This window comes from Teleopsis dalmanni, chromosome 2, assembly GCF_002237135.1.
Source record: "Teleopsis dalmanni isolate 2A chromosome 2, ASM223713v2, whole genome shotgun sequence".
Lineage (NCBI taxonomy): Eukaryota > Metazoa > Arthropoda > Insecta > Diptera > Diopsidae > Teleopsis > Teleopsis dalmanni.
Window position 1 is genome coordinate 105192034 of NC_051847.1, and position 27938 is coordinate 105219971.

At 31.3% G+C, this 27938-nt stretch overlaps 1 protein-coding gene across 3 annotated transcripts in view; it reads right to left on the reverse strand.

The window, feature by feature from the left end:
* The window catches only part of LOC119675082 (zinc finger protein 2), a 92093-nt gene that overhangs the window by 52038 nt on the left and 12117 nt on the right, over positions 1–27938 (reverse strand). For all 3 annotated transcript variants that reach the window (XM_038086269.1, XM_038086268.1, XM_038086270.1), the window contains exon 2: positions 8147–8188. The gene's annotated coding sequence lies outside the window, so the exon portion shown is untranslated. The remainder of the gene's footprint in view (positions 1–8146; positions 8189–27938) is intronic.

The following is a 27938-nucleotide window of genomic DNA, read 5'->3' on the forward strand; positions in this document are numbered from 1 at the left end:
TAAAATATCCTTTATTTTATTATGCATTAGTTTTTTCACACTTTTGTCGCAAGCATTTCGCCGTATATGGTGTCACAAACATAAGAACAATATAAAAAAAATTAGGAAAAAAAAGATGTCCAGAAATAATTTGTGCAACCAATTCGAAGATCAAGGGCAATTGATTGCAATATTTTACTTAACTGTTCTTCAAAATATATCAAATAATAAATTGTGTATCATAATGTAGTACATGCATATCTGTGTATATATGTATATTGTCTTCGTATGTATTGTTAAGTTTCAAAAATTTTTTGTGTTAGCGAAATGCAAGCTTATATAATTTAGCAACGTGTCATTAGACACTGCTGCGATAGAAAACAAAAACTCTTATTTCGGTACGATCAATCAGGGAGAAAAATACCAGGAACAGTTGTGAGGAGTTCTTGAAATTCGACAGAAGCTAAGCAATAAATTTAAACTTGTTTCAAACTGTTTCTTGCATTCAGTTTATACATTGAACAAGGGACTATTAAGCGACAATCTACCTACATCTGGCCAAATGCAGGTTCAAAACTTTTATATTCGTATTTATTATATATGTACATACATACATACATACATACATGTATGTATGTACATAGATTGAATACCAATTAATTAGAAACTTTATTATTTTACCAAAAAAGATAGGTGAAACTTAATTTCCGAAATATTTTCAAGTTCATTTCTATGTGCTAACACGGGACCTTTATAAATACATGGTCGACAAAAATAATTACTGCGCTACGTATACTCGTATACGCATGTATAAAGAATAGAATCGGAAAATTTAAATGGCTATCACTTTGGACGGGTACTGGTGCAGCAAAGAATTTTTGCTCCCGTGACGCAAAAATATTTAACTGAAGTAATGGCAGCCCAATTTGGTATGTAGTTATAAATAAAAACAGCTCGTTTAATATTGCAATAGGTCCAATTAAAAGCAAGAGCCTAAACACATTCATATGAAATATGCTGCATGCTTGATTATGTACGAGTATTATAAGATTGAGGGATTGACGAGAGATAACAAAAGACAATTCTTTGAATCAAAATTTACTGTGAGCTTCGACATTACATACAAATGAATAAATATAAAAATAAGGCGCATGCGCAATAAGAAAAAGAATAAACTCCAATGATCGCTTAACGAATTTATGCATGCAAAGAAACAAAATTCAATAAATTTTTAATACTGAATGGTTACTGTTGTATGGATGTCGCTGTTATTTGCTAAGCATTGCATTTGAAATTGCTATTGCTCTTGTCCTCAGCTTGGAAGCCGCGGCGTATCTTACGAACTGCGATACTGACATTGAATTTTTCTTAGAACAAGACAAAGCATAATTCTTTTAATCTCCTTTACCTCCCTCAACCTTTACGCAACTACATCATATGATTTTCTTTCTTCCTTTCACTTCTGTCATAGGCTATGCGCAACTCTGCAAAGTCCTAACAGCAGAAAACACTGCAGTTAAGATTATTCGTGTGCAATTCTCAATAAAAAAGTTATTACTTTTAAAATATGAAAAATATTTATTTAAATTAAAATATCAATTACATTAGTTGTGCTGAAATTAACAAATTAATAATTTTGTTTTGAAACAACACGACATATTGTGACCCCAAATAGCCCATCTTAAGATTTGTCGCTCCAAATAAATAACAAAAAATATTTTTGTAATAAAAAAATCCATACAAAAGATTAAACATTTTTTTGTATAATAATTATACGAAACTATAATAATTAACAGATTTTGTTGCCAGTTCCGAAAGGAGAAGAAATCCGTTTGTATGTATTTCTTCGAGTGCGGAAACCGCACATTCTACAGTTTGACGCAGTGCATTTGGTTTTCCTGTAAGGTTAAACATTGTTTTACAATAACACATTGCTTTTATAGATCCACCGTTTATTGTAAAGTGGTCAACACTCCACTTCAGGCATTGTATAAGGAAATGCAAAATTTGCGGTTACACTTAAAATTCAAGAGTTGACCCTAAAATTGTCACATTCTGGATAAATGAATCTTTCTTATAAATAGATGTAATCTCTTTTTTTTTTTAATGCAACCAATTGTCTTATGCATAGATACAACAGATGTTCCGGTGTCTCCTCTTCGAGCGCCTATAGACATGTACTACAAAATATTCGGCAGGGTTATCTGAGACAGGATGTCCAAGACAATTCCAACCTACTTCAACGGATCAAGTTAGAGGTTTCACATTTGGAGTATATAAGCCATATCGCCCTTGACCTAACTGCTAATATATATTTCTGTTGGACTGCTACCAAAAGTGATCGTATTGTCAACTTTCGTCTGCGGTTTGCGGGTGTAAAAATTGAAATGGGGGGTTCAACCGAACAAGCACCAAGCCTCGCTAGATCATCAGCAAGTTCGTTTCCCGTGAAAGCTAATGCTTTCAAGGTAACAGTTATCGAAACTACTGCTGAAATAGCTTTAATATCTGCAAGACTATCAGTGAGAATATAGTAATCGTTATGGCGAAAATGTCTGCTTGAGATAAAAGCGTCACTTATAAAGTTGTACCTATATCCATTTGTAACCACACTCAGTGTAAATTGTTATCATTGCTAGCACAATGATAAGAAATATTAAAATATTGTTTTGGGATTTGTCAAATAGGTATATCAGGTCAACGATCAGTTTTAACTTATAATTAACTTAATTTTGCTTGTAATGATTTCCAATGACTCGCAGTGTACACTTTCAATTATTAACAAATCTATCTAACATAAAGTGACTTTCTTAATCGCAAACGATTTTATTTGAAAACGATAATGCATCGTCCATTGCGACATTTAACCACCCAATCAACGAACTTCTACGCTGTATATGATTCGGGTTTTCAATATTGTTTTAATTGAATATTATTCAACATAATATATCTGAAATATTAAAATAGTGATATTCACAGTTCAGTTTGTGTGGGTCAAGTAGTTCACAATTAATTAAGAAAGTTCACATAAATTTCATGAAGAGTAAGTTTCTAACAAGTTATCGACTGTCTAATTAAAGTGATTTATTTATTCTGGTTGATTGTCACGTTTTATGTAATCTTGTAGTTTAGTTACAGGCCCTAACTTCGTATTTTCTGTCCACTCTTCGTATATTTGAACATTTTTTCGTGTTTGTAGAATGTCATAATTTTAATACCGTAACAAACAAATTCGCTTTCCCTAATAACTTAAGTGATATTATCCGCAAATTAACACAATATTTTATATTTATTCAATAATGTTTTATGTATTTAGACAATATTCAATATTATGAGTATAATTTACTACCAAAATGAGATGATGTGTTTTATAATTTGAACGTGTCATAAAATAACGCTGTACAGAAATATCTCTCCTACAAGTACGTAACCCTTTAGCTTAGGCCAGAAGTCAACATTACCATTAGCTATTATGCTTGCGTTTGTAGAGATATAACAAAGGAATAAATAATGATTAAAAAATTGATCAATTAAATTAAAAACATTTTTCATACTGTAAGACTAGTATAAAAATGTATATGGCAGATTTTTACTGGTCGCAAATAATAAAAATAAAGAAGTGCTGAACTACAGCACTTATTTAGAAAGAGATCTAATTTAGGTCCCTTTCGTTCATCACATTGAAAAACTACGACTAAGGATAACTCACTTAAAAATTGATGCAAATAAATTAGAAAATTGTAACAAACGAACTAAAATATACTCCATCACATATGTAATGTAATGTAAATAACGTGGTGTAAGTAATTAATGCAAGTAATGTTATCCAAGTAGTGTAATGCAAGTAATAAAAATCTGGCGATTTTGGGAATAAGAAGTATTTTGATAAGACATATTAAGCTACAGAACTACAGAAATTACAGAAATTAAATTTGGGACTTGAAAGGAATTTAAATTTGTTAATTTGTTGAGACATGGATGTGATTATGTGATTGATATGAGAAAACCAATCTTATCAACTTATATCTTATATTATAAGTATATCAATCTTATATTGAGGTTGTCAACTTGTTTGATCGGATTATTAGTAGTGATGGAACTGCTGCAGCGACACGAATGAAATTGTTTGTATATTGGTTTTGATAAAAATTCAACTATGTATTTTCACCAGAAGTCTTTATCTGCAAATATAGATATTAAACTGTTACCTGTTAAACTGTTACTGTCGGATTTATTGAATTTTTTAAGAACATAGTAATTGTCAGCAAAATGTATGTACGTTATTTGTTGATGTTAGGTTAAGATATTGTTTTATTTGCTATATGTCACAGTGGGAATCCCTGTAGAATTACATTTTGTATTCGATTCATTGAAGAGTATTATTATCCTACTATTCTACTATTATAATATTTTACCTTTTGGTCATCATATTGTGAATATATTTGGTTGTTTAACATTGTGTGAATGCCTATTTTTTCGCAAGTTTTGTTAAAATCTAACGACATTTCTGTGTGGTGATTGCATGATATTGAGTCGGTTATCTGGGGCTTAACTAAGCATGTAAATATTGTTTTATATTGTTACTTAATGAACACAAAAAATTAAAATCATCGTATTTATGGAATAATTCTTTTTTTATATAATTAATTAAATTTTGACCTACAGGTTGAACAATTGGTATTGATTAAGTTTTTGTTTAGGTTGGTGAACCTTTGAGAAGAAGACTAGTTTTAATGTAAGATTGAAATAGACACAATTTTAGATTCGAATCCGGAGTACAAATTCGTGAATCGTAATTTGTCAGTGTACGACGTAGCTGCTAATCTAACTTGGTGCGTGCTTGTGGGATTTATCAGGATAGTGTAGGATGTTATGTTATGCCATTGTTTTGTAGCGATTTTTTTACTGTGTTATGGAGCAGGGTGAAGAGTTGATATGTTACTGTTGTGTTTATAAAGGAATTTTGGTTCGCTACTACCGTTCCTTGTATATATTGGACCGGGGAGCTTACTGACTTCTTTCGTTTAAAGCGAGACGGAACGTATGTTATTACTGTTTTATCTTTGTCTGGCAGCTGTCCCTTTTTATAAGTATGTGTTTAAATTATGTTTTTATTACTCTACGGTATTAATTACTTTATATTTTTTATCTTACTTTTTAATAAATATAACTATTGTAGTAATTGATTTTCTGCATTGCTATAAAGAGTCACTATCTCAATTTAATTGTATTGAACTTTTGCAATGTTATATTTTCGCATTAGCATACGCACAGTGGTATGACCGATCATGTAAAGGTTCATTACAACGAGTAATATATAAACTTGTTTCACTGATTTATTCCTAAAATAAATTACAAAAAGTTAATTAAATAAGCGGTTAGTTTCTCGCAATTTTGCTACTTGCGGTGCAAAACACACTTTGCTTACCGTCGCATGCATCCCGCAACGGTGCTGCTTAGTGTATACTATACAATATGATCTAATGTATCTCACAACGATCCAAGCGGTAGTGTGGCTGTATGCAACGTTTTTTTACCGCAAGTTTGTACTGGACCTTAAGGTTGAAATACATTGACGACCACAATGGTGTTTGTACTGTTAAACTTTTAAAATTACCCTAAAATATTTTTAAGTGCATGTAAAACCTATGAAGGAGTGCTTTCTCAAATGTTTTAACGCCAGTGTCCCCTATGACTTTATATTTTTCTTAGTCTTTGACTTTACTTAGAAAATAATACGAAAATAATACTGAAAGATTTTTTAAATGTTATTTTGATGTGTAAAATAAGGAGAGTATTCGTTTACAATTGCAACACAATATCAATCAATCAATTTCATTATATGACATAAGTAAGGAATATATATATGTATATATGTAAGGTATATATATACATAATAAATAACTAATATTTCGTAAAAACATTCAATATTAAATATTATGCCAATGTGATTTGTAATATAAAAATTATAGAAGTTAAATCTGAGAATTATTGAATTTTAAAAACGATACATATTTCACATGTATGTATATTTACTGTCATTGCGTTTTTGTATGTCAAGTGTTTGCCATTTATAGTATTTAATTAACTTTAAAAAAAAAAAAAAGGAAAAAACTACTAAAACATCCTGTAACTATACATTATTTCAAGTGGGAATTTATTGCTTTAAGAAAACCAAAAATTTTTATTGGCTTGTCATTTATAGTAATATAGTAATGTAAAATGAACAATGTTAGAAAAAAGTAATGGTTTAGCTAAGTTATGTTTAATTCATAACTAATCACAATATAAATTTAACATAAATATAAACAAATATTCATTTATAGATATTTAAAGTATTTAGTTCAGCAACAAAATACAATTCGTGCTCTTTTCATTACTTTTATATGTCACTATTTAGAAGAGCAAAAGTTACTCGAACTTAGAAGCACTATCTTGAATTCTACTTATTACTATTCTACTGATCCTATACTCATTTGGCATGAATAGAAATATAATAGATATTCCGTCAGGTTGCGATCTAAATGACCTAACTCAAAAATATGTATTAAGTAACAACTATTACTACAGCTGTTAAATATAATGCATCTTCTGGACACATTCGTAATAAAAGTGACATGTTCAATTATAGTACTATAAATATATTTACTTCGAGTATATGTGACCTCTCAAAATAATACTATTTCACTTAAAGTCAGTTCTGTTTTTAAGAATTTTTAGCTTTTATTTCGATCGTTATTTTTAGTATATTTCTATATGTATTTCGGCGAATTCGCTTTTGCCTTCATCCGGAGAATTTCCAATATTAGGAATATATCCTATATCTATTAAGGAAAGTAACGATCGAAATATAAGCCAAAAATTCTTGAAAAATAAAACTTTCAAACTTAGGCTTTTAAATATTTTCAACTTAGCAATTCAAAAATTAAAAATAAAATTACTATTTCACTTGTTACACAACATAAATATACTTTCAGTATGGAGACTTATCGCGCTAAAATAAGTTATATTCCTATTCGTGGTTACAACATATATATATAACACTAAACATCTGTATAATAAACGCAATGGTAGCACAGAGGTGAATCGAGAAGAACAAACAACAGGCATCAGTTGTTGAAGTTGATGGATATATGTAGGTCATTATTAATAAGTGCAAAAGTTTCATTGCTGCAGAAAGAATATATTGGGTTCGATATTAACAAATGCAAAAGGAAAATGCCTTTGTGAAGCCGAAAAAAAATTCTTAGTTCTGCTGTTTGAACGTTTTGACCATGAAATATGAACAAAATGAGAGGGTTGTAACCAAATAATGTGATTAGAATCTAATAACAGTGGAAGCGGTTTACTTACTTACCTCAGATCACTCCCAAGTATTATTGAGGTACTTCTGTGAACTTCTGCTCTATACACATGTGAATAGTAATAAAAGTGTAATTAAAACTAGATTAAAACGCTATTCGTTGAGGGTAGAAAATAATAAGAAGAACTAATAAGTCTATGTGACACCAAAATAAGCTGCGTAATCGCTCTTCTTCTTACAGATAAGTAAAGTGCGATGAGATGCACTCCAAATTATTAACGAGAGACAAAATAAAATTTTAAAAAACAAACAAAGCAAAAATATAATTACTTTATATTTTTTATCTTACTTTTTACAAAAAAATTGGACGTAATTGTAACGTAGAATTAACCGCCTCTTAGAGCTATGTTATGTAAAGTGTCAAAAAGACGAACTTGTCAAAATCGTCTCTTTTGGGATTTAACGAATATGCTTCGGTTTTCAGAACCGCATTTGAACTAACATATTGTTTTTTCTCTCACTCTCAATTTTATAATTTGTATTGAAAACAACAACAATTTTTCTTATGACGAGCCCATGACACTCTACATAACATGGCCCTTATATGTCCTTATAATACATGGGTGAAGGCTTGTTACGCTTCCTAAAAACAATGAATTACATTTACTCTCTCTTTACGTTAAGTTCTCAACTTGTTTCTCCAGGTTTATCTATCTATGCAAAGCAACATTAATTAAAAGAGATGATCAAAACAGAACTTAATCCATCTAGCAATTGTATAAAATCACCAATCTCGTTTTTTTATGAAAACGAACTGATGACCTCAAATGCACTACACTTCTATATAATTATTTGTACACTTACCAAACCATTTATTTGCAGTATTTACAGGCCAACATGTTTTATCTGAAAATGCAAAAGAGAACTTAGTTAGAAATATCAATTATTGACAACAATATTAAATATTCTTTATTTACAACATTAGAAATTCTTTGTGGCCGAACTATGTGGAATATATGGTAGTTCAAAATAAGTTCGTCATTATTGCATCAAGTAAATTTGAAAATATGTTTAAAATATTTTTATTTTGCTCGTAAATCCTTATTTTGTATTCAATGTGGTCAATTGTTTAGCAAGTGTAAGTTTTGGTAAATATATATAATGGGAAAAAAATGTACCATATATTGATTAAGTACGACTTCAAAAAAATTAAACACATTTTCAAAATGAAAAAAAGCTGGTCTAGCGAAAAGCGATATTGAACCTTGAAATATAAATATTATTCATAGCAAAACTGAAACAGAAAGATTATTTTGGCATCAACTGCAACACAAAATCGGTCTAATTACAATATGAGATGCTACTTTATCGACTGTGTTCCATAGATTTTGCTTTGCATTTGGAAAATGACACACTCAAGGAAGATTCAGTCGAATTTTGACGTAATCTATGCAACTACAATAATTTTTAGAAACGGATGTAGTAAAAAGAAAGCCATTATATTTGCATGAAATTGAGGACTTATTTACCATAGTTAGAATGATCCTATTTAGGTCAAATGTGCCCCGTTGTGTTCGATAACTTGTTGCCATTTTGAAGGTAATTTCATCATACCTCTCTTATAGAAGTCGTCGTCCCTATTAGCAAAAAGTTTTGGCAGTCGATTTTTACAAGCCACTCTTGAAGCATATTTTTCACCAGAAAAATCAGTGCTTACATGTCGATCGGATCGGATCGGATCGGTCGTACAATTTCCATGATTTTATCGACATTTTCGACAAATGACATGCCATTACGTGGTGCCATCGTATTCATCGGAACTGAATCGACGAACCAAAAATTGTGCATGATCAGCTGTTATAATATCAAGACCATAAACACTATTTACATTTTCAGCAGCCTGGCTTGCTTTTTCGCCTTTATCAACGATAAACTGTGTGTTTTCTTTTTGCTAGTGTCCATTATTGATACTCGCCCAAACAAAAAAAAAAAACTGAGCCAACCAATTACTAAATTGTTAAAGTTGTTTTAGAACGAAATCTCATATTTCTAATGCCATTTAGAATAAACCGATCGAACTTATACATCGCGGGATACAGATAACTAAAGCTATCTATTGAAAAAATAGTAGATTTCTTACTACACCTAATACTAAAGCAAATCGATAAAAACTATAAATTTCTTTTTATATGGAGCAAAAAGCAAACTAAAAATAAAACACTATTTTTACGATATCATTCCCCATTCCTGGCGGAAATAACTCAGAATATCGAACTGTAATGAGTTCCCATGGCATTGGAACATGTAACGAGAATGGGGAGCTATTTTTGGAGCTTTCTATGAATTGTGATCTCAGGGTTGGAGGATCAATATTTCCTCATAAAACGTGTTACAAGGTCACTTGGAAGTCTCCCGCTGCAACTTCGAAAGTCAAATAGATCATATCTGCATTTCAAAACGATGGAGTAAAGTTCTATGTGATGTCAGAAACAAGAGAACCGGTGATATCGATAGTGACCACTATTTAGTGGTGGTCGAACTGAAATTTAATATACCTAAACATAGTTATGAACACCCGCAGCAAACACGGCGCACGTGTAACACCACAAAGCTTAATGCTGGAACGGTAAAGAACGAAATGATCGTACGTATTAATAACGTCAGTGTGGTGGAACATGCGTCTATTGAGGAAACGTAGTTTCATATTAAAAACGAGCAAAAGAAATGGTTGTCGGCAAGCTTATGGGAGCTCATCGCACAAAGAAGGAGCGTTAAAACGAAAATTTAAGCAAGGTGGACCCGCTTAAAAAAGCCGAATACACCACAACGTACAGAAGTATTAGTAGGCAGATTAAGGAAACAGTCAAAAGCGACTAGAGGAACTATTATGTGAAACTAAGCAAGAAAGCGCAAGTAGCATCAGAAAAGGGCGACATGAAGGAGCTGTTTAAGTTAACTACACAACTAGGTGGAAAATCTTTCCAAAGCCGCAATCCAATTGAAAACGAAAATGGACAACTGCTGTTTGCTAAGAACGAGCAGGCAGAGGTATGGAAATGACATTTTGAGAAAACCCTGAATATCATACACAACGAAAGTGACAAGCTCACAATACGAAGACATCTGAATCCTAATAGACAAATAGATACAAGAGCACCTAGCGAAAACGAAATAAGACGTGTAATTATTAGATATCAAAGTGGTAAAGCACCTGGTAATGATTGTTTACCGATTGAGTGTTTTAATGTAGACCCCAACGTTATGTCGAAACTTTTGCTCCCCTTGTTTGAGAAAATCTGGGAATAAGAGTCATTCCCTCTCGAATGGAAGGAGTCTATCATCGTCAAACTGCCGAAAAAAAGTGACAGAAAGAAATGCAGCAATTGGTATTTCTTTAATACCAGCAGTTTTCCAAATTTTTAACAAAATAATTTTAGAAAGAATCGCCGTAACATTAAACGAACTTATTTGTAAAACTCAAGCAGTTTTCCGCCTAGGGCACTCGTGCATCAACCAAATTAACACCATTAGTATACTTATTGAACAAGCCTAAGAATGAAATACAACCTTGTATCTAACATTTATTGATTTTGAAAAGGCGTTCGACGCGCTTAAGAGAAGTTAGCGTTAAACCCTAAAGGTATTCCTAATAAGATCGTTAACATTCCCAGAAAGAGCTACGAAGGGGCCACGAGTAGAGATTTACATGAGGGTACTCTTAGCAACAGCTTTAATTGCAACAATGGAGTATACAGGGCTGCGACCTCTCACCGTTACTGTTTATCACAGTCCTAGACTTTGTTCTCGAAGCTGTAGAAGAAAACCTAATCGGCATCGCTTGGAAGCTGAATCAAAAGCATGGTCATTTTGAATATGCAGACGATGTAGTATTGTTAGCAAACTCAAAGACAAAAACAATGAGAACGAAAGCAAGCAATCAATCGCCCATCCTTCTGTACGATTATAACATTGAACACGTGCAGGAACTCGAATACCTGGGGAGTATAGTCAACAACGATGGTGGCACGCCAAAGGACATCGACAGTAGAGTGAAAAAGGCTAATGGACGACAAAATAATATGAACCAGATACGCAGTAGAAATTAGTCTCCTAAAGAATTAAAAAAAAAACGGGTCTTATGTCTAAATCAACGCCGCCAAAATAAAATGCAACACTATTGTCATCAAAAAGAAAAATCAAGTACAAAGATAACAAATGTATATAAAAACAGAACGGGAAGAAAGGTGGAAAAATAAACTCCCAAATACCACTGAAATTAAGACATAAAAGAAAGAATACGATTGATCCTTTCATCAACAAAGATCATCTGATTTCTGTGCCGATATCTGGCATAGTTCTAAGTTTCAATTTTACACCCATCATTTCAATTCGAGTTTTTGAACGGAGCTGAGCACAGCAACACCCAACTTTGAATGTGTTACACCCTTGAAAGAAGGCAAGTAATACTTTGCATGGTGGTGTAGGTAACTGGGTCTGCAAACAACTGTTTTAACGATGTGGGGTGAACTAACAATTAGCATATAATAAATGTATACAACATGTTTGCTCCAAACAATGGCAGTCTAAGTTGTATGAATTAGTTATTAAATAGATAATGTTCCTTAAAGCGACAAATACCAAATTGCCAAAGAGTCTACGACCAACATTTAGTTTTTGATCAAAAAAGCTCGAATTAATTTGTGTCGTAGGTTGTTCGGATTTATTTAACTTTAAGATACGTAACGATAGTGAACTGGGTTAAGGATAAGTCAGTTGTTAGTGAGCCGATAGTGACACTTTCTCTATGTTCTCGCAGTAGCTTTATTAGACAACAATAAATGCAAAATCTTATTTAGCTGCTTAATAGAATACTCCAATAAAGCATGTTTATGATACTAAATGTAGTATTCTGCATTAAAATAGCATTTACGAATATAGTATAATTCATGAAACTTTTGAAAAAAAAAATAAAATATAGTAAAATAGATGACGCACATATCTTCACAAAAACACAAGAAGGAACTACATATCCTTACAAACATATCCACTGGCAATTCTAATTTGATGACATTACTAGTCGGCCTAAACCTTGAAACTATGAAAAACCAAATCTAAAGAACAAGAATTCTCTGAATTATACAAAAAACTTGATATAATATAGTCTAATAATAGTAGTTGAGTGCTGTTTTAACCGATGCATGAAACATGTTCACATTTTTGAGACACATTTTCGTTGTTCAAACATAATACATATTTGGTTTGTGTATGAAATAATAAAATCCCAAATGCAGATGCTAACAAATTGTAAAATCTTAGAGAATTTTAAATACAGCCTCGCGTTTCATAGCGCTTGTTTGATAAACGAAACACATTTTATTCCAACAACAGTTTTAATCGCACTCCTAGGCAAGTTTTCTTCGTTAAGATATTAAAACTGTGAAAAGTGTAGGTGTGAACACCACTAATAGTTAATAGCAGTTAGATCTACTATCCGTCACTTAATCCTCTTTTAAAAGATCTGGAAAATTTATTGAAGTTCAATTAATGCCAAGTTGATCCCGGGCTTCAGTCTTTTTCTCAATATGCATATATTTAAGATAAATTCACAAAAACTCAAGCCGTTTTGTGTAGATGATGTCATTGGCTTTGAAAATCAATTATTATCAGAGGTATTGAACTCTGATAATAATTCTGAAACGTCATATAGACGGGTGAGTAGGGCCATACCCCATAGTCAGGTATTCTTCGTTCATCAATTTTCTCAATGTCTTGATGTATGCGATCAGGTTTGAAATACTATATCATTCCGAATTCATCAAGAATGAACTAATTCGAACCGTGAGCAAATTATGCTTATATAATTTTGAATTCTTATTTAGTTGCTATAAAAGATGCCAATATTCAATTTTCTTATAAAAGTATATTTTTTCCAAGGGGGAAGTTGTTACCCCTAGATGACGCGTCGCAGGTGGTGGATAGCGGATGTCTTTCTCGTTTTCAAGTGGTAGAAGTGGTAGAATAGAGCTATTTCATATACGAAGCCAGGCGACATATTAATTGCTATGAGCGACTTTAACGCACAAGTTGGAAATGACAACGCAGGTCAAGAAAACTGTATGGGCAAGTACGGTATGGGCAGAAAATCAGAAAATGGAACGCTATTAACCGGAATGTGCGCGACAAGTAATTTAGTCATAGGCTGGACAATTTTTCCGCATAAACGCATTCATAAAATTACATGGGTATTGCCAGTCCACGAAACTGAAAACCAAATTGACCACATAACCATCTCCAAGATATGACGATGGTCTTTGCTATATGTACGAAATCATAGAGGCGCAAATGTATTTAGCGGCCACCACCTAGTTACTGCTGACATAAGACTAAAAATTACTGTAATAAATGACAATAAAGCTAAAATTAACATTCAAAATATTTAAAATCATAACGTCAAGACTGCCTATATCGACCAGTTAAAAGAATCATTGAATTCAACTACTTCCACAAAGCGTACAGAACGGTAAGTTATTAAAAAAATCTTCACTGATGCCGCTAAGGATCAAACGGCACTGATGCCGATCATAAGTAATGAATATCAACAAAACGTGAAAGCCGAAGAGCCAAAAAATTCAAATTAAATAACTCAAGAAGGCAAGGTTCTAAAATAGCTCTACAACACCAGTATTCCTTCTTAAATCGGCAATATGATAATGGCATATTATTTTCAGATCAAAACAAACAACTGGAGCTGTGGGCTCAATTTTATAACAACATACTAGCCAACGAGTGTCACACTCATCTTGTGAATAACAACAACTGCACCTCCTGTCCTAACATCTCGGAAGTTGTAAAACACTAAAGTATGGTATGGCACCCGGTCCAGTTGATTTAGTTAGAATTACTGAAGATCGATCCGCACTAACTCCTTCGAGGATTGCTATCTTGACGCGATGAAGGAGCTTAGCAGATATGATGATCTAGAGAGCGATGCCGGCGGTAGTGTAGCTACTGGTAGAGCCTCCCAAGCCGGTAAGGTCGACAGTGAATATCGAAGCCAAAAGTAATCCACAACGTTTCAGCGTCTGATACCAGAGGTACGGCTGAAAGCACATGTACTTGGCCCGCTATATAAATGTGTATTGACGTAAAACAATACACCCTAACAATGGAAGTACAACCACAATCAAGGCCCTTAGTCTCCGGCAATACGAGGGTGCTAAGAATCCCCGGATGTAAAACTAAACAAACTTTAAACATTGGAACATGGAATACTAGAAGCTTGTATATAGCAGGAAAATTAGCTAACACGATTTTAGAAATGAAGAAACACAATATTGATATACTCGGCGTAAGCGAAACATGGTGGCCCGACCAAAATAAACATAATCGTAATGGAATAGGCATACTAATGAAAAAGGTTATTGCAAAATGTGTCACTGGATTCATTCCCAAATCTGATAGGACTATGATGGTGAAAATGAATGCCAAACCACTTAATATAAATATTATTCAAGTATATGCGCCAACTGCGGACAAAAGTGACGACGAAATAGAATCTTTTTATGCTGAATTAAGTGAACTTATGCGACTGACCAAATCACATGAAATAAACATTTTTCAAGGAGACTTTAATGCAAAGGTTGGAAGAGGAGAAGTTCAAAGAGTTGGTATGGAAGTTCACCTAGTATGGACCAGGTGAAAGAAATGATAGAGAAGATCGACTAATATAATTCTGTCAAGAATATAAATTAAAGATTTCAAATACTTTGTTCAATCTACCTCCTCGTAGGCTATATACTTGGAAATCTCCATCGAACACTCCTGATAACATTATCAGAAATCAAATAGACTTCATCCTAATAAATGATCCATTTTGCTCTTCAGTTATGAAAGTTACAACTTACCCGGGGGCAGATGTACCATCTGATCATAATCTTCTAATGGCGAAAATTTACAAATGGTTTCGCAAAAAGAAACCAAGCCTTAAACTCAACTTAGAAAAACTAATAAATGATGACATAAAATGTTCATTAAAAAATAAAATAAATCATTGCATTAGTAGTATTGATTTTAGAAACCCAAATAATATATGGGAACAACTCAAGACAACGATTATATCTTCATCGAAAAAAACTCTTGGATCATATAGGAAAGAAATAAAAAATTATTGGATGACCGAATATATAGTGAAATTGATAAATGAACGTCGTTAGTATAAAAATACACAACAAGATCTATATTGGCAATTAAACAGAAACATTAGAAGTAAATCCGTATAGCAGAAACAGTTTGGGTAAATAATGAATGCCAAGAAATTGAACGATTACAATCACTACATGATGACTTTAATCTCCACAAAAAAACTGAAACAGACTGAGGGAATTTACCGAAAAAACTCTCCTTCATTTCTCATTAGTGATGACAACGAAATAATTTTTGACATAAATGAAAAGAAACGAATTTGGAAAACATATATTGAAAACGTTTTTTCTGATAACAGTAGACTAAATAATGATATTTATTTTACAAGTATGACAACTGGAATGTATATAACTAAAGACGAAATTAAGAAAGCTATACAATCGATGAAAAACAATGAGGCAACTGGCCCAGACGAGATTCCATCTGAAATTTTGAAATTAATTGATGAAGAAAATACTAATCTTTTAGTAAAATTGCTTAATCATGTATACGATACTGGACAATATCCCAACGACTGGGTAAAATCTACCTTTATAACACTGCCTAAGAAGAAAAATGCAAAAAACTGTAGTGAATACAGACTTATCAGCCTTATGTGACATGCCCCAAAGATATTTCTAAAAATTATACACGGCAGAATATACTATAAATCCGAAGAAGTAATAGGAAAATCGCAATTTGATTTTAAAGAAGGACTTGGAACTCGGGAAGCACTATTATGTTTTCAAGTTGTAATTCAAAACTGTAAACATGTCCACAAAGACGTTTTTCTCTGTTTTATCGATTACGAGAAAGCGTTTGACAACGTGAAACACGATAAACTTAAAGAAATTCTTCAAAATATCGATATTGATGACAAGGAAATCCGATGCGTTAAAAATTTGTACTGGCAACAAACTGCGCATGTAAACATCGATGGTGATATAACAGAAGGCATATCCATTTCACGAGGCGTTAGACAGGGTTGCATATTGTCGCCACTGTTATTCAAAGTGTACTCAGAAAAAATATTTGAAGAATCCATTAGCGATATTCAACAAGGTGTGAAGGTAAACGGCGTTTTCATTAATAACATCAGATACGCGGATGACACCGTTCTTATTGCCAACAGTTTAAGTGGCCTACAAGAGCTAGTAAACAGGGTTAACACCACTAGCGAACAATATGGACTAAGAATAAACATAAATTAAACAAAATATATGATTGTAAGCCGAAAAAATATATACAGCAACACAATTTTAATGATTAATAATATTGGTATAGAAAGAGTACAACATTTTAAATATCTTGGATGCTATGTAAATGAAAATTGGAGTTATTCCAAAGAGATGAAATGCCGAATAGAAATAGCACGAAATACTCTTCTTAGATACAAAAAGTGCTTAATAGTCATGATCTCAATATTAAAACTGAAATCCGTTTTGTGAAATGCTATGTCTGGTCTATACTTCTATACGCCATGAAAACCTGGACTCTGAAAATTGCTGACGTTAACAAACTCGAAGCATTTGAGTTATGGACTTATCGGAGAATTCTTAAAATCCATGGACAGATCATGTTTCAAATAATTAAGTCTTCCGAAGAATGAGATGTGATCGCGAATTGCTAACAATTCTAAAAAGAAGAAAAACAGCTTACCTAGGATATATTATGCGAAATTCAAAATATGAGCTACTCCAAATGATTATTCAAGGAAAAATCGAAGGTAAACGCGGTATTGGTAGAAAACCATTTTCATGGCTACGAAACATTCGTCAATGAACCCAAATACGAGAGGTCTTATAAACGAGAGGAAGCCTTATATATATAGCTAGATGCAGAGAGCAATACGCAGAAATAGTTAAAAATTTGTAATTGTGTTTATTAAAAGCTAATCCAACAATATAATATTATGTTATGTTATTATGTTATAATTAATCAATATAGTATTATGATATGTTATATGATCAACAATATTCGAAATCAAATTGGCAAATAAAGAAGAAGAAGATCCGCACTAAAGCGCGACTTAACAGAGAGAAATAACTGGAATGGGGTCATCCCGCTTAACACGATCAACAAAATCAATGCGCATTGCATCACCAACAGAGTTGAGACGGCACTTACACCAACGTTTCGAAGAGAACAAGCAGGGTGTCAACAGAACCCGTTGACGACATAAACAGTTTGAGGGTAATGGTTGAACAGTCAGTGGAAAGGTGCTCTTCTTTATATCTAATATTTATAAACTTTGAAAAGGCTTTCGATACCTATGTCATACCATGATATGGAACGCATTAGCACACAAAGGCGTGCCTTAGAAAACTGTAAGGCTCATAAAAGTCTTATACTAGGATGGCGTATAATACACAAAAAGTAGATAAGCATTGAAATTCCTATTAAAATCGGGGTCCGCCAGGGCTGCGTGATGTCTCCGCTGCTTTTCACTATTATCCTCGACATGGTTATGGAAGAAGCAATGAGTTAAGGTGGCGGAATAACGTGGGGTATTCAAAACAGTTTAAATGACCTAGACTATGTGCCTTATGGCGCACAGTTACAATGATATAAGTCACAAATCAGATCGATTAGTGGCCACATCATACAGGACGGGCCTTTAATTTATTGTCACCAAAACGAAAGTTATGTAGAATCATTCTGCTATCTTGGAAGCATAATATTAAAGAACGGCGGATCCAGCGCTGACATCAGGACCGGCAAAACAGGCTTTTGGTCGCTTAAATAAAGTATGGCGATCATCCCAGATATCGTGTTAAACTTAAATTCAAATATTCATTTCAAACATTAAGTCCACCCTTCTATATGGAACTCAATCATAGAATGCAGCTTCAAATGACATCAACGCGCTACAAATTTTATTAATCACTCCTTACGGAAAATCGTTAAAGTGTTCTAGCTAAATTCGCTATCGAATGAAAGGCTATGATCCACCACTAATCAAACACCAATCAAGATTAAAATAATAAAACGCAAGTGGGACGGGATGGGCTATATACTGCGTAGACCAATCAGTGACACTACAAGAATGGCGCTCGAGTGGACTTTTGTTAATAATTTTCGAATGTTTTAACTTGTCTCTCCGTTTTCGAGCTATTCGATTGATACTTTGCACACATACATTTCGGGAATGAAACTATAAACTGAGTAATCGGATATGAAATTTTTTCGTCTTTAATAAAGATAGTAGGTGCTGATATACTTATACTCATATAGAAGAATACACAAAATTGTATGTAGCTGTCATATAATGTAACGGTCCAAATACGTATTTTGGTTAGATAAACATTTTAGTTTTCCACTTTTGTATATCAAATTTGGACCTTACGTGAAAATCAGTTCACGGAAAATAGAAAAGTTTTGCTCAGTATGTTTAATCGTAATTGCTTTGATTTGCAAGACAAATATTAACAGCAGCAATTCGAATTAATTCAATTGTGTTTAAGACAACGCATTATACGGATTAATTTATTCGATGGTGCTGTTTTTAGACCTAACGCATAAACTGCAGCTATTTAAATATACTTAACCATTATAAATAGTGGTTTTTTCAAATTTAAATACTATTGTTTCATCATTATTGATCATTTGATTCCTGTACGACTAATTTAACATGGTAGTAATGACTTAAATGTAACAGTAATATTTAATATTCATAAAAAACTTTAAGAACTTTTATTTAATTAAATAAAATGTTGACGTAAATTGTGTTATACGGATTTAAGTATAACGTTTCAAAGTAACACAGACTAAGTATTGTATAAACGGAATTTGTAACGCACATATCGTTGCGGATCTTTGCACATTTTTCCACTACTCTATATGACGATAAAGCACAATTGTGGAGAAATTGGGCTTTAAAATTATTAATCGCCATTTCTACTATATATACTAGTTGCTTCTAGATGTCGAGTATTTTTTTTAATTTGGTAATTAAAGTAAGAAACCAACAAGCTTAGAGTCAAATATTTGAAGAACCTAGTTCTTTCAGTCAATTTGGCGAAAATATTGAAATACATTCAAATTCGGAAAACGAAAACTTCTTTGAGGATCAATGAAAAACAAAAACGATTATATCTACGTTAAAGGCACACATCCTCTCCCAGCATTGTGTGATCTTGCAATATAGTAATTCCGGTGTTGCACATACATGTAGGTATTCATTTTTCAATGTGATTATATAAAGTTTTATTTTTAGACATTTCTTAAATTCATACTATATCTTCGAAGGTTGGGTTATCGATGAAGTTCATATGCTTATTTTCGTGTTGTGTTTGGAGAACAAATATTGTGTTTGAGGAATTTGCGCCGTTAATGCTGTACAAGATATTAATTTTTTTTCCCGGTGCTTCTTTCGAGCTCGCAAGTTAGAATATATGGCATGTTTCCTACTCACTTATACTTTGTCACACCTGTTGTCAGTTCCTTCAGTTGTATATTTGGAGTTTCCTTTTATTTTTTCAAAATAGAAACGATACAAGCTCAATACTCATTTCTCAGGACTCTCATGCTTTTATAATGGTTATGTATTCGTTTTTATAAAATCATATAATTTTTATATATTTTTGCACTTTATTTCAATTATTTGAATGCCTGAAATTCACCCACGATGACACAAAAATTTTTAAAAGCAGAAAAATATGTTTAGGTAGTAATTTAACCAAACCAAACAAAGAAAAAAAGGTACCAAGTTAAAGAAAATAAAACAAAATTGTCACGAAAGCAGAACAATAATTGTTAATGAGCTTAATTAAAAAAAGCGTTTGTGCGAAAACGTATTCTATATATACAATATAATTCATAATTATTCTTCAGTTTTTATAAAAATCATAATCACATACATATATTTATGTTGTTGGAAACATATACTATAGTAGGATACAAATAATCTTTGACTGGCAGTTCTGCAATTCATACAAATGAATGTAGTTAGTTCATTTCTAACCCGTTGAGATTTTGAATTACAAAATGTTAATTATATTCTCAGTGATTAGATGATGGCCTTCCTATAAGCATTCAAGTTAGTAATGTTTCAGAATGAAAAAAAAGATCCATGGAGGAATATCCATACAAACGTTTTACGTTTTAGTTTGTATGCTGAATTAGCACTGTTGACCAATTCTAGAACTTCTTCATTTATACGTTACGTTAGTCTTGTTGCGGGAACTACAACTAATGGTTTTATGACGAATTTATGGCGAATTTACCCCATAGGTCTCAATGTAGATCTACACTACGGACGTGAAGAATCGCATTTATCATTATCGCAAAATCATGAAAACCTGACAATTTAGCATTATGTAGTATATGTTTTAATTTTATTTCCAGTTATAGTTTTTTTTTGTTTTTTATTTAAGGTTTAGTTAAGTTATTTTGTAAGTATATATAAGTTATATAAATAAAAGTTATTTTATAAGTTATTTTATAAGTTATTTTATAAAGAGGCGTTTTCGAACAGTAGTGAACTACAACAACAAAAATTTTATTTTTTATGTTATTTTAATTAATTGAATTTTTGGCTGACCATACAGCTGTTTCGAGTATTCGCAAATACCCATCATCAGTGGTCTTGGAAATAATTCTTGTATTTAATTATTTGTAAATAATTATTTTTGAGACTGCAAGTACCAGGATTCGAACTTGGGTCCTGCCAAATGTGAAGCTCAGAATCAGCGCACCTTAACCAACTGATCCAAAGCCGTACTTGACTTTTGATGTTCGCATATTTTTCTGGAGTTTTGTTATTTTTGTTATAAAAGTTTTTATTAACAATTTTACTTGCTGTGTTTATATTAGAACGAAATTATAAACCAGCTGTAAAATAATTGAATAAATTAATTTATTATATTTTTATTTTTAATTGTTAAATTTCAATACTATTCTGTTCGTAGAGGCATTATTTAAGTTATTATTAGTTATTTTGTAAATTCAACGTGTACTGAGTGAGTGGTCACCTATTTATTCAACTACAAACATTAATAATAGCAAGTGAAGCTCCTCCCGATAGCAGTTGAGGTTCTGACATACATATATATAGAGAAACCAATTCGCGTTATACCATAAAAGACTTCTATTTGGAATCTTTCTTAATGTAGCTGTAGCCTGTGACAAAGTATGAAATGAAGATCAAATGTATAAAATTAAAATATATATATTCCCAAACATGGACCATATAATTATTTATAATTATTATAATTTTTAAAATGGCAAGTGATTATATATTTATGATAATATTAATATATTTTATAAATGACTCTAAAACACTAGTGTTACGTCGATTTTTATAGTTAATTAAATTTAGTATTATAATTATTTATAAACATTATTATAAAAACTATCTTTATGAAAAAACAGATACTATAGCAAAAAATAAAAATTGCAAATTGGGATGTTGTAGTTGATTTCTTCGAATTTTGACCAATGGAAAATAGATTTGTATTGTACAGAGGATAAAAAGTATGGATCTCAAGACGCTTTTCTATGAAACCGCAACTTTTAATTATATAAGGTTAGAATAACAGTGTTCATGTTTCATACAATGAAATGGTAATAATATCCATTATTTAGAATGGAGTTGCAAATAGTTAAATAAGTTGGATGATGGTTAGAAATCTTCACTGTAGCATTTTTAATATCCGTACACCTTTAGGAAATTATGTATGTAGTAAAATAATCCATAAGGTTATTTGGGTATAGGCGGATTCATTTTATTTTAAATCTGCCATGACAAATTCAACAACCCACTTTGTGATCCATAATGAATTCCTGTTATCTTCAAGGAGTTCCGTTAAGGTTCTGTCATCAAAACATTAAATTGGTAAGCCAACTTTTGATGAATAGTTCTCTATAATTATCTATATTTGACACCATTATAAGAGATGGACGAGGACTATTTAGATGTTTTAAATCGTTTCAAGATTGTTGGCTGTTTTGTTTTTATTTCTTGCTGGGCCTTTTGCTTTGGAGAATTCAATCCAACTTAAGAGTACGTTCGTCTAATGTTGTTTTTTTTTTGTTTGTTCAGTTCTTTTTTGCAATTGATATTTTTGAGTTATTTTAACTTTTGATTTTTCACTTTAAAGTGTACTTATATTACTTTTACAATTTTCGCTTATAGTTTCGAGCTACTGATTTTTACATAATACATTTTTTTGAATAATTTTTATATGTTTCTACTGCATACCATATTTCTTAATTAGAAATGCTGAAAAAAATTTTTGTAACCGTAGTTATCATATTCTTCAGATCTGACACCTTCGAATTATTATTTATTCTATTTTCTACAAAAGGTTTTAACGTCAAGATCTTTAATTTAAATAAAGTCATGAAAAGTGATTTAGATCAGTTTATTGCTACAAATGTCATTTTATGGGTGTGGAATCATGTCACTGCCAGAAAGATGGGAAATTGTATTATTGGTAATTTATAGTAATACAAAATCTCTGTTGTAAGAACAACCTCTTTCAATTTTACCAAAAATCTAAGCTACCTTCCTAACACGCATTTTCCTACAAATTAGAAATTTAAAGCAAATAATAATTTGTCTAATTTATTCGAACTTGTGTATCTAGTGCTGCGTATACACAACGAATATCGCTTTATCGCTATATGAGTGAACATAGACAAGCATCCTTCTACTGCATTCTATATAAAAATGTTGTGATTTGTGCGTCACTAATTTAAAAAACTATTTACAGTTGTTGTTGTTTTCTTTCCGTAGATCACAACTTGATAGTTTTTTGATCAAATATTTGTTGTGTTACTTATTGTTCCGGGCCACCAAATGCGCACGAATACTTGTAGTTTTCATTTAATCCAGTTGAGCTATGACTATTCTAGCAGCATACAATAAAGCTGATTGAAAGAGACATATGCATATTATTCCTAAATTTAATACAGAAATTCGATAATCAAGAACTGATTGAAATGCTTGCACCTATGGACCACATAAACTATATAAAATCTTGAACTTAACGAAACAACGTAATCTAATCAAGTCTGTGTGTTCTCATATAAGCTACCTAGAGTAAGAGTTTAATACAATTGGACAATTTTACTTTTTCATTTAATCCAGTTGAGCTATGACTATTCTAGCAGCATACAATAAAGCTGATTGAAAGAGACATATGCATATTATTCCTAAATTTAATACAGAAATTCGATAATCAAGAACTGATTGAAATGCTTGCACCTATGGACCACATAAACTATATAAAATCTTGAACTTAACGAAACAACGTAATCTAATCATGTCTGTGTGTTCTCATATAAGCTACCTAGAGTAAGAGTTTAATACAATTGGACAATTTTACTTTTTGGAAATTAAACTTAAACATTTGTCGAATTGGCTAAAATAGGTTTATAATATACATATTTTTTTCATTTAAAGTTGCAAAAATATACTCTTAATGTATGAAAGAAAACATGTGAAGCAAGCTTCAAAAATGTTCTAAAAATTTTCAGATTTCGATTGTACACGCAAAATAAGCACTACTTTTGATGGCAACTCTGGATAAGATGGAAATTTTGTTAGGCTTAAATATGTATGTAAAACACGTAATAAAATTTAAAGTTAAATTTCGAATATAATAAATAAGTATTTGAAATTATTGGTGGGAATATTTTTTTCTACATGATTGTGAAAAATATGTGAATTTTCATGCCTTTTAACAGTAAAATAATAAATAGAAAATATAATATGTTTGTTACGAACAATGTCAACAGGAAATACGAATAATTAAAAAAATCATTTGTTGACAGTTAACTGGAAATTTTGTACGTACTTCCAAAAATCATTCACAATAGACGAATTTTCAGTGTTGGCAATCATACGATTTGAGCTGATTTGAGTTAAGCGATTTCAAAACAGTTGGTCTAAGTAAGCCAGTTGATCTTATACTATATTGAGCGATTTAATGAGGAATGTGTTGGTAGTTCATTCTAATCACCGTGGTTTTAATCACATCGTTTTGATGATTATTGAATTGAACATATTTTAATAAAATTATAATCTGGTATAAAAATAAAACGTGTTCATTATTGAACATACTGTTAGCGCCTTTATTAAGGCCAAATGGCTTAATATAATATAAAATTTAATATAACATAAAAATTTTTTCATGTTTAAAATTTGGCATAATTTAAGAGCTTTCATTATGCTATATATTAATTTTTAAAATAATTTTTTAATTAGTTTTGAATAAATTAAAATATAAGTTATAAATAAAGTAAAATAAGCTATGTTCATTCTTGAACATCTAAAGACACTTAATGAATTATTAAATAAATTAAAACTTGCATGAAAATACGCTCTGAGTGAAATTTCAATTTTAATTTTTAAAATAAATGTGCGAACATTTAATATCAATCAAAAACAAATTTTAAATGCTGTCCATGCAAAACAGTTAGTATGAACACATTTGCGGAGTAAACTTTTTTCTTATGTATAAGAAAGATGGCAACATTGAAAATATAGTAAAAGTGCAACGTAAATGTTGATCAAAGCAAAGGTTTGACTAATGTAGTAACCTTGCAACGCATTACTCGACATGTATTTTGTTGTTGTTGCTTTGCACTTTTAATATGTTACTCGGTTAACGCGCATTCCTCTAACTCGTAAATAACCCTAATATTGATATTTCATATTGTACACAACACAACAAAAAACGCATACATGTGTCAAAAAAAAAAACAATTGACACATTTTAAAAGTGATGCCACTTTGTTTCAAAGACTTAATGCTGTTTTATTACAACTCTGAAAGAAAAAAATACGGCTAATATTCCATAATTATCATTAACACAAACATTTAGATCGGGTAGATATATCTGTTATACGAACAGATATTTTCGTATTTATTTTATTCTTACATAAGATATTGTAACAAAATTTATTTTGATCGTTTTAAACTAAAACTTTGATAAAAATGAGGTTGCAAATAAATTTCCAAAAAGTATTTATGAAGTAATTATGAGACTTACATTTATTTAAAACTGGGATTGGAAATAAAAGATTTGCGGAAAAAGATTTATATGTCGTACAGGAATTTAGTACAAGTTTTATTAATTTATAAAATGTAATTTTATTTCTGTTTAACTATTCAAACCAAAATGCTTGTTTGGATACTAATAAGTAATTGAGAGAAATCTTAATTCGATGATGTGAAAAAAAGAGTCCATAACTTAACAGTGCGTTCACGTATTGAACACGCATTTTCAAAGTCCGGAGTGCATTGAATGAATGGGTGAGAACATGTGAACTACAGACAATTGTTCGTAGTGCTGGTATGTAAGAAAACTGTTAAACCGGTTTAACAGAACGAACATGTGAAATATGGAAATGTTATTAGAAAAAGTTTGAAATTCTAAAGGCGGCCAGTCCACTTCTGTGACCAAACCTCAGATCGTTTCCGTTAAACTACTTTGTGAGCGAGTCCGCAGTTTCTTTGTCGAAGAGGGCTCAATTGTGCACATTCTCATTCAAATTGAAAATAGCATGCGTACGCATGTATGATAATGAAGAGATAATGAGGCAAAAGGTGCCAAATAATTTCAACACACACACACTCTTTTATTGAAAATATTCAAATTAAAACATGTAAAAGCATAAATTTTAATTTACTCCAAGAAATAAATATGCGTCTGTGTATTTATTTACCAATGTACATATATTTATGTATGTGGATATTTAATTGAGTCGAAAAAAAACGAATCAAAGTACTGAAAAGCATGAAGAAACCAACAAAATTAAGTGAAATCAAAAATTACCAGCAGTCAATCAGAGCTGTGGTGTAATTGCTATACATAAATAAAATAAAATAAAAGAAATGACTGAGACTGAGACTGAGACTGAATAAATGAAATTTGAAATTTTGTATTACTTGCTTTTATTCTGCTATGATTTTGTTTTTATTTTGTTTTGCTTTAATTAAATAAACAATTATAAACAGTTGAAGGCAGCAGTAATAGTAACAGTTATTCTAACAACACACATAGGGAAATTGTGTGGAAGCATGAGCAGTGATAATAATGACGATCAATGGATAAATGTATATACATATGTGTATGTATGTATGTGATGTATGTGATATACATGCATAATTGGTGGCTTGGCAATTGCTGCTAATTGAAATTTGTCTAATGCTTTAACAAGGTTGGTAGGTAGTTGAGAGTGCCGGGCAATATAAGCGTGTGTAGCTATAATACGTTAAGAACCAGTATATGAATCAAGGGTTCAAAGGAGATAATAGAGCAGATCATGGAGATTAAATAGAAGAACAACATTTCTAAAGCTTTGATTTTGTCTATGCACGGGGGTGTTTCTTCAATTCAATTCATTATGGTAATAACTTAAAGCCCAAGAGCTACATACACATTTAAAATGCAATGGATCTGTATTCATTCTATATTATAAAATTATGCTCTTGAAATAGTTAATTAACTTATGATTTAATTTTGGGTTGTGGATCAGAATGGTAAATCTAAAAGTTCATATTTTAAAGAAAATATACATATGTAGGTCTAAGTTTATGTTACTTAAATTTAACTGTAATTATATTTTAATATAATTTTTATAAATTAAAAGCAGTTTAGCTTAAAAAATGTAATTATATAAAATTATAAAATATACATAATTGGTCTCTTGAGCAATTTTAGTAATTTTAGAATGAGATTTGATTTTCACTTTTTCGGCTGTTGATTCTGTGTTTCTTTAATATAGATATGTGTGTAAGTGTATTCTTGTGTGGTTAAATCTCAAACACATTTTATAAAATATCTCAGAGTAATTATCGTTCATTTTTGGCGCGACACGAAGTTGTGTGGAAGAGATGTGTGAGTTAAATACCTGGTGAGTATCCCTTAAATACATTCAAAAGAGACCAATTATCTAGGTACGGCGAAGTGTTTTAATGACTACAATATTATACAAAAGGTAATTTATGTGTATGCGTGTGTATGAGTGTGTATTGCACGAACAAAAATTTAAAAAGAATCGTGTATTTGCCGGTGTACACAGGATGCGGGTGAATATATGTGAGTATCAAAACATCTACCTCTATGTAATCATTTTTTGTAATTATACACATATATACATATGAATTTGTAGCAATTAATTTTCAATTTTATATAATATAGAATTAAATAATATTAATGTTTATATCGGATAAACAAATACGTTGCAAATCTTGCAGTAGAAGCAATCAAATAACGTAGAGTGTATTGCTGAGCCTACATTACCTATTCATGATGAAAGTCGTTTTTGTACCTATATGTAGTTCTACTTCGTATACTGTATTTAAGAGTAAACATTTAAATATTTTCTTGGTCGTCTATCAGCGCACCAACAACACAAACAACATTACTTATAGCGGAAGTTGTTGAGACGCCTTTTCGGTCATAATTAAAATGGATTATTAGCGAAGAAGCTTAAAATTATGCCTTAAATAGTTAAATCAACT